We start from the raw sequence: 8,049 nt of genomic DNA on the forward strand, positions 1-8,049 counted from the left end.
GCAAGCTTTCCCCGGGCCGGGGGCTCCCTGCCTCCCTTACACGGTCTCAGGGGCACGTGGAGCTCGGGGGCCGGGAACAAGGCTCGAATCCTGGGCCTTCCTGCCCCGGGGACTGTCCCCCGCCCCAGGGTCTCCCGGGGAGACATCGCTCTGTTGTTCTTGGCTGCCAAAGGCCGGGGCCCACGCTCTCTCCTTCAGTCGTCTCCACCCTGGGGTTCGCCCTCGTAGAGCAAGGGGTCCCAAGAGGGAGTGGGAGCCCAACCCTTCCCTGAGTGAGCCCTCCTGGCAAAGCATCATTGCACCCCTGCTTGGGACCTCCCACGGGGGCACTCACCGGCTTTAGACTCTCTGTCTGTGTCTGTCTCTTTGTCTCTTGTCTGTTTACCGCTGTCTCTGTCTGTGTCTCTGTCTTTCTCCATCTTTGTCTCTCTGTGTCTCTGTCTCTTTCTCCATCTCTTTCTTTGTCTCTTGGTCTATCTCTGTCTCTTTGTCTCTTGTCTCTCTCTCTGTCTCTTGTCTCTGTCTCTTTCTCTCCCTGTCTCTCTTTCCTCTGTCTCTGTGTCTCTCTCTCTCTCATACAATTCCCCAGGTTTTCCCAGTTGTAACAGCCCGCCCCCGCCATGTAGCCCAAGCCTCCACCTGCCCCCCAACCAGTGGCTCGTCTGTACTGAAAGACCCTGGATGGTGCACCTTTTCTGGGTGCCCTTTTTTAGGGGGCTTCCCTCTCAGAACCCCAGCGTTTCAGAGCCAGGCGTCTCGGAGGGCATCGAGTCGCCTGGATTCCGGCCCAGGAATTCCCTCCCGGCTCTTCAGCCTGTTCTCACTTGCAGACAGTGACTCAACCGAGCACCTACTGTGCGCCAGGCCCGTGCCGCGCTCGGGGCCGGAGGCCGCCCTGACCACGAGGGTGGCCGGCGCAGGAGCCTTTCCTGGGTCAGCCCGGCTTCGGGCCTCGTTCCTGCTCCTCGCTTCCCGTTTTGTGCTCGGGGACCCAGTCTGGACCGTGCCCGATGTCATCGGGGCAGCCTAACCCTCAACCTTAAGCCTTGGAGCCGGGATTGGCCGTCTCGTTGCCGAGGGAGATGGGGGGGTCTTACTTGGGGTCACACCAGCAGAAATGGGGAGATGGCTTTCACCCTCCCCCCAGCCCCAGCCAGGGCCCCCACAGCGGGAGGCAGGACTGAGCTGGCGGGAGGGGGGGGGGACAGGCGGCCTTGGAAAGGGCGCATCACCCCGGGGGGCTCTGGGATGGATCAGGACGGGCATTCAGGAGCAATAAAAGGGGGGGTGGATCATGGGAAGCCACGTTTGTGTGGCGTGGGGCAAAAAACTTGTCTCAGGCTTCAGCAATGCAAGATGTGGGGGCGGGAGGAGGGCTGGACAGGGGGGTCTCCAAGGCCTGGAACGCGTAAAGATCCAACCCAAGGCCATCGAGTCCAACCATCTCATTTACACATGGGGAAACTGAGGCCCAGAGGGAAAATTATCTGGCCAAGGCTAGATATTGGGACAGGCTGGCGATGAGGGCAGAACCCCCAGAGATGCGGGGGCTGGGCCCAGAGGCCAAGCTGATGAGCTGTCCTGGACATGCTGAGCTTAAAACGCAGACAGGACGTCCGGGGGAGCTGTCCAGCGGGCAGCCAGAGGCTCGGGAGCCCAGAGTTTTCTGTAGAGAGAAGACAATCCCTGGGAGCAAATGAGATCTCAGGGAGAGAACCCGGGACTGGGTCATTGCATGGGGAGGGGAAGGTTCCAGTAAGGAGCCTGAAAGGGGGAGGGGCCAGGGCATTGAGGGGGACCTCAGGGGACCAGGAAGGGGGGAGGGCACTGTGTAAGAGGGAAACAACACAAGGGGAACACTGAAAAAGGCCCCGGGTCTTAGTGGCTGGGGCCCCGAGGCAGCCTTGGATACGGGAGGGGAAAAGTGAAATCCAGACTTGGTGGAGGCAGAAAGTGAGTGGAGAGGAGGAGGATAGAAGAGGGAGGGAAGGGGGAGAGAGACAAGGGAGAGTGGCAGGGAGGGAGGGAGAGGAGGAGGAAGGGAGGGAGAAAGAGAAGGAACATGGAGAAACAGGAGGCAGGGAGGGAAGGAGGGGAAGGGAAGGAGGAGGAGGAAGGAGAGGAAGGAGAGAAGAGAGGGAGGGAGAAGCGTCTAGGGGGCTTGAGTGGCCTCCGAGCAGAGTCTGGGAAGGTCGGAGGTGTTGCAGTCCCTGAACCGCCTGCGCCCCTCTTCCTGGACCCCCAGGGTCACAGAGACAGGGCCCTCTCCGAGTTCCCAAGTTCAGCTTCAGCTGTGGAACCCCCCTCCCAGCACCCTGCCTGCGTTTCAGCCCGCCCAGAGGCCCCTTCCACTCCGGGGCGCTCTCCCCGCTCCGGGGCCGAGCAGATCGGACCCCCCCCTCACATGCTGGTCCCCGGAAGGCCTGAAGCGCGAGTTCCCTTCAGGCTCAGGGTCCCCACCACTTCCAGCTCCGAGGCCGAGGGGTTTTCTGGGCGGCCTCCGACTTCCTGTCCAGCTCTGACCCTCTCCCCTGGGACGGCCGGCGGGCGCTCTCTGAAGCCCCAGACGGGGCCCTGGCTGCCTCGCTGGCCTTAACAGCTTAGAACCAGAAACCCAGTGAAAAGCCGGAGACCATTCACTTAGACACGGGGATGACTTAAGCACAACTCGGGAACATGGAGCGTGTGCAGAGCACTGGGGTCCAAGGGCAAGAAAGAGATGATGGCGGCTTATATTTTACTGGGGGGGGGGGCGGGGATGGGGAGGCGGGGGCAGAATCCAGGTGTGTCCAGCTGAGGAGACTGAAGGAAGCACAGTGGGTTAGAGGGAGGCTGGCCAGGAAGGAGAAGTTCCCAGGGAGGGCTCTGGTCATAGAGGACCCGGGCATGATGTGCAGCGGATGGAGACAATTCCTGACTGGGGGGACAGAGACAGAGACAGAGACAGAGACAGAGACAGAGACAGAGACAGAGACAGACAGAGAGAGAGAGACGGAGACAGACACATAGAAACAAATAGGAAGATAAAATGAAGGAAAGTGAGAAAAAGGAAAAAAATGAAAGGGGAAGGGAGGGAGGAAAGTTAGGGAAGTAGAAAAAGGAAGGGAGAGAGGAAGAGAAAGAAAAAGGAAGAGAATGAGAAAATAGGAAGGAAGGAGAAGAGCTGGAAAGCTGGGAGCCAGTCTGGGAAGGAGTGCCGGCTAACGTGTTTGTGTTTTTTCCTGGGGACGGGGGAGCTCCCGGAGGCTTTGAGCAGAGGACGGTGACTGCTCCATCCCGTATTTTAGGAAGCCTCCCTGGCAGCTGCTGGGAGGCTGGAAAGTGCAGGTGGGAGCCTTCCCCCAGGGGGAAGGACTGGACGGGCTCAGAGTGGAGAGGACAGGACAAGAAGGTGAAGAAAGGGAAGGACCAAGGATCAGGCCTCGCGTCCTGCGGATCCCGCACAGAAAGGTTTTACAAGGGAGAATGGGCTGCCACTGTAGCTGTGCTGACTTGAAGCGTACCTGAGGTACATGCACCTGCTCTGAGGTGAAAGGGACCTTGGAGGTCATCACCCTGCACCTGAGCAGAGACGCTCTCTCCTCTAGCCCTGAGAAGCCTTTGCTTGGAGTCCTACGGCGATGGGAAGCTCACTACCTTACGGGGCAGCCCATTTCACTTTTGGACACTTCTATCAGGGGGCCTAATTTTGAGCCTCCGTTTCCTTCCTTGTCCCTTCCATCCGCCATCCCACCGTAGCTTTGGGTTTTGTCCTCTGAGGCTGAACAGAACAAAGCTAACCCTCCTTCCGGGTGACAGCCCCTTATTCTGAAACTCGGCTAGCGTGCCTCCTGAGTCACAGTTTTATGGACTTGGATATGAAAGGGACCTGAGATCGAATCATAAGGTCATAGCAATATAGGGCTACAAGTTGGGACAGCAGAAGCCATCTACTCCAGATAGGCAAACCGAGGCCCAAGCAGTAAAGGAACTTCCCATAGCCAGCGCTTGCCACTTAAACTCAGGTCTTGCCGACTGTGGCCAACTCTGACTCCACATCCCTCTCCATCCATTTGTTTTACAGATGGGGAAACTGAGCGCCCAGGAGGAAAGTCATTCATCCAAGGTCATTTCTGTAGGAGAAGATTAGTGATTTAGGGAGATTTAGGTGAGCTTGATGGATGGATTTAGTGACCTGGAGAGCAGGGCAGGAAATTGGGTAGAAGAAGTGATTGCCCTGGGTCTAGAGAAGAGCAGCAGACAGATTGATCCCTCTGGGCAATGCAGAAGCTGCTAAATCTTGTGGTATCCTGATTGTGGCTCCGCTATACGTGAATTGTTTCTTCCTGGAAGCTTGCAATATTTTCTCCTTGGCCTTGAAGTTCTGGAATTTGCTTATAATATTCCTGGGAGTTTTCATTTTGGGATCTCTTTCAGGAGGTGATTGGCGGATTCTTTCCATTTCTATTTTACCTCGGGTTCTAGAATATCAGAACAGTTTTCCACGATAATTTCTTGAAAGGTGATATCCAGGTTCTTTTTCTGATCATGACTTTCAGGTAGACCAATAATTTTTAAGTGATCTCTCCTGGATCTATTGTCCAGGTCAATTTTTCCAATGAAATATTTCACAATTTTTTTTGGGGGGGGGAGGGATTTCTTTTATTGTATCTTGATTTCTCATAATGTCATTAGTTTCCATTTGTTCAGTTCTAATTTTTAAGAAATTTCTTCAGAGAACTTTTGTACCTCCTTTCCCAATTGCCCAACTTTTCTTTCTAAGGCATTCTTATTAGTTTTTTTTTTTTTCAAATTTCCTTTTGCACCACTCTCAATTCTTTTCCTGATTTTTCTTACTTGATTTTCAAAGTCCCCTTTGAACTCTTCCACGGCCGGAGCCCAATTCTGATTTTTCTTGGAAGCTTTGGATGTAGGAGCTTTGACTTTGTCGTCCTCTCCTTGGCCCCATAGTAACTTTCTATGATCAGAAACTTTTTTTGCTGTTTGCTCATTTTCCTAGCCTATTACTCGGCTTTTAACTTTCTGGCAAAGTAGGGCTCTATCTTCAGGGTGGAGGGTGTACTGTCCCACGCTGTTTTCAGAGATCCTTCTCGGGACCCCGTCTACAAGCCCTCTTCTCTGCCCCTACCCTCTGTCTCTGTAAGAGCCAGTATGCTGAAGCCACAGCCCTGCTTTGCTGGGGTCGGGGCTGGGCCGGTTGGTGCAATCTGTGCCAGAACTGCGTACTGGACCATTGTCACAGACCTTTTCTGCTCACCTAAGTTGTCCTTGGCTGGAAAATGTTCTACTCTGTCTTTCTGGCTCTATTTTGTTTAGAATCTTTATTTAAGGGAATTAGGGGAGGTTGGGGGAGAGCTTGGGCGAGCTCCTGCCTTTACCATCTTGGTCCCACCTCTCGACACTCCAACTTTAGGGAAAGCCCAAGTCCTCCAGGAGAAGCAAGTTTGAGCTTTGTCATCGTCTTCTGTGAGATTGAGGAGTCGCTCCATGAAGATGGAGATTATGGATCAGGCAGGCTGCAAAGGAGCTGTGGACACCGATGGCGACCTCAGCCTGACGTAGAGAAAGGGGGTCCGGGGCGACCGGGTCCCTTGGGTGTTGGAACTCGTCACTGCCTGTGTCCCCAGGCTCAGGCTAGGACCAGGGCCCACACACGCAGCCCGAACTCTCTGTTACACATGGAAAGTTCCCCAAGCCTGGGAGGTGTGGTGGCTGGGAGCCAATCCCGGACCGCTGACAGCACTCAAAAACAATTTGGTCTATGGCCCTCCCGGAGAAAAGGCCTGTGGTCAGAGGGGGCTGTGAGTCTGCACGGACAGCTCCCGAGGGGCCTCTGTGATGAGCCCGGCCCGGAAGGAAACAGGAGGAGGAAACTGAGCTGGATCGTCTGGGAAACTGAGTCACGCCAGAGACAAGGGCTCATCGCTTGTTAAACTATTGTCCTTGGGGGTGTTGAGCGGGTGTGTCACGGGGCTCCAGCTGACGATCAGTGGAAGGGAAAGGTCTGACTTACACCACCGCACAGGACCCAACGGGGGTTATGCAAAGGAAGTGGCGGAGGTTTCCTCAGAGAAGGAGACATGTTTGTGGGGAAGGCTGGGCCGATTATGGGGCAACAACCGGCCACAGGACCACAGACCTGGCTCTGGTGGGCGGCACTGCAGAGCGCTCTGTTCCTGTTGTTGTGCCAGGGGAAGGGAAGCAGCATTTATTAGGCACCCACTCTGTCATGCCAGGGGAAGGGAAGCAGCATTTATTAGGCACCCACTCTGTCATGCCAGGGGAAGGGAAGCAGCATTTATTAGGCGCCACTATGTGCCTGACACTGTACTCTCTATAAACATCAAATTCTAGCTGCACAGGGGGAGGAGGGTTTGTACCCAGATCTCCCTGCCTCCAGGCTGGCCCTCCCTGCATGTCACCTCTGATGCTCCGGGGCAGCTTCACCCAAGCTACTGGATTCATTTCCCTGTAAGCTCATCTCTCTGCTGGTCCTCTCTCCTCTGATGCAGACAGCAACCTGACAAAGCAGGGATCCTTCCAAGGCTGAGACTTTAAGTTTTCTTTTTTTTTTCCTGTCTTTCCTTTTTATTTTCTTTTTCTCTTCCTTCCTTCCTTTTTTTCTTCTCTTTCTTTCCCTCTTCCTTCTCTCCTTTCCTCCCTCCTTCCTTTTTTCTCCCCCCACCCCAGCCCAGGATCACACATCCCGTTTGACCTCGGAGCCTCCGGACTCCAGGGCCAGTGTGTCACCAGCTGCCCGGAAGCCTGAGCCTTTTGGGAGGGCTCCTCTGTGTGTGGTTATCCCCTGGGGGTGGCCAGCCTGTCCGCGGTGGGGGCTCGGTTCCCAGCAAAGGGGCCCCGAGCAGGCCGGGTCACCGGAGGCGGCCTCGGTCTCCTGGGCGTATAATGGGCAGAACCGGACCGTTTACTCCCATGATCACCGAAGGCACCGGGGACGGTTCCCAGGAGGGGTTTTAGAGGGAAGGTGTATAACCTTAGCATGACTCCACTGAGCTGCTGACCGGCTGGGAGTGGAGGCCAGGGTGGGAGGGGAGAAACTGGAAGCTTTCAAAAAGCAACGTTAAAAGCGCTTTGCACATAACTGGGAACAAATGAAGTAGTTTTTAGAAAGAGGAGATGTGTCCGTTGAGAGACAAGTGGCCCCAGAGTCAGGAGGACCCGAGTTCAGATCCAGCTGGGACACTCAGTGTGCCTGTGGACCAGTCACTTCACCCTGTTTGCCTCCGTTTACTCATCCGTAAAAGGAGCGGGAGAAAGAAAAGGAGAATCCCTGGGGTCTTTGCTGAGAAACTCCGAACGGGCCCGAAGAGCGGGGCGGGACTGAAGCGCCTCTGCCCGTGTTCACTGCTGATGCAAGGGCCTGACTGACTCATGTGGGAATGACACTGCATTTACCTGCCGGGGAGACCCCGTATTTACCTGGAGTCTCTTGCTTCCAGTCCGGAGCGGAGATATCATAGGCGATGAATCTCCCTTTTCCAGAGTCAGACAACAAGCATTAATTAGGCACCTACTGCATGCCAGGCATCGTGCCAAGCACGGGGTTACAAAGAAAGGCAAAGTCAGTCGCTGTCTAAGAGCTCGCCGCCTGATGTGGGGGAGGGGGAGTCACGTGCGAACTATCATGCGCCAACAGCTGGCCCCTGCAATCGTTCAGGTGAGCGGAGATAGCTCCCCCTGCTGGAGGGCCTGTGAGTAATATTCTAAATGTCCGCCCCGGCCCCCTCCCCCGTGTGAGAGGGAAGACACTGAGGGACTGCGGGAAGGCTTGCCCAGGATCACTGGTGAACACCCGAGACTAGATTTAAACTCCTGACTCCAGGGCCAGTGCTCTGTCCCCTGCCCCCCCCCCCCCCCGTTATCCTGGGGGGGGGGGGGAGCTGAAAGGAGCCCGCTAAGCGGGAGCCAGAACCAAGGAAGGCACTCCGGGCTCAGACGGGCGGGGAGGGATCTCTGGAGTCGGGATACGAAGCGTCACGTCCAGAAAGCCAGCGGGGAAGACGACGGGGGACACATGGGGGTGGGGGT

The sequence above is a fragment of the Antechinus flavipes genome, chromosome 3 (genome assembly GCF_016432865.1).
Source record: "Antechinus flavipes isolate AdamAnt ecotype Samford, QLD, Australia chromosome 3, AdamAnt_v2, whole genome shotgun sequence".
Classification (NCBI taxonomy): domain Eukaryota; kingdom Metazoa; phylum Chordata; class Mammalia; order Dasyuromorphia; family Dasyuridae; genus Antechinus; species Antechinus flavipes.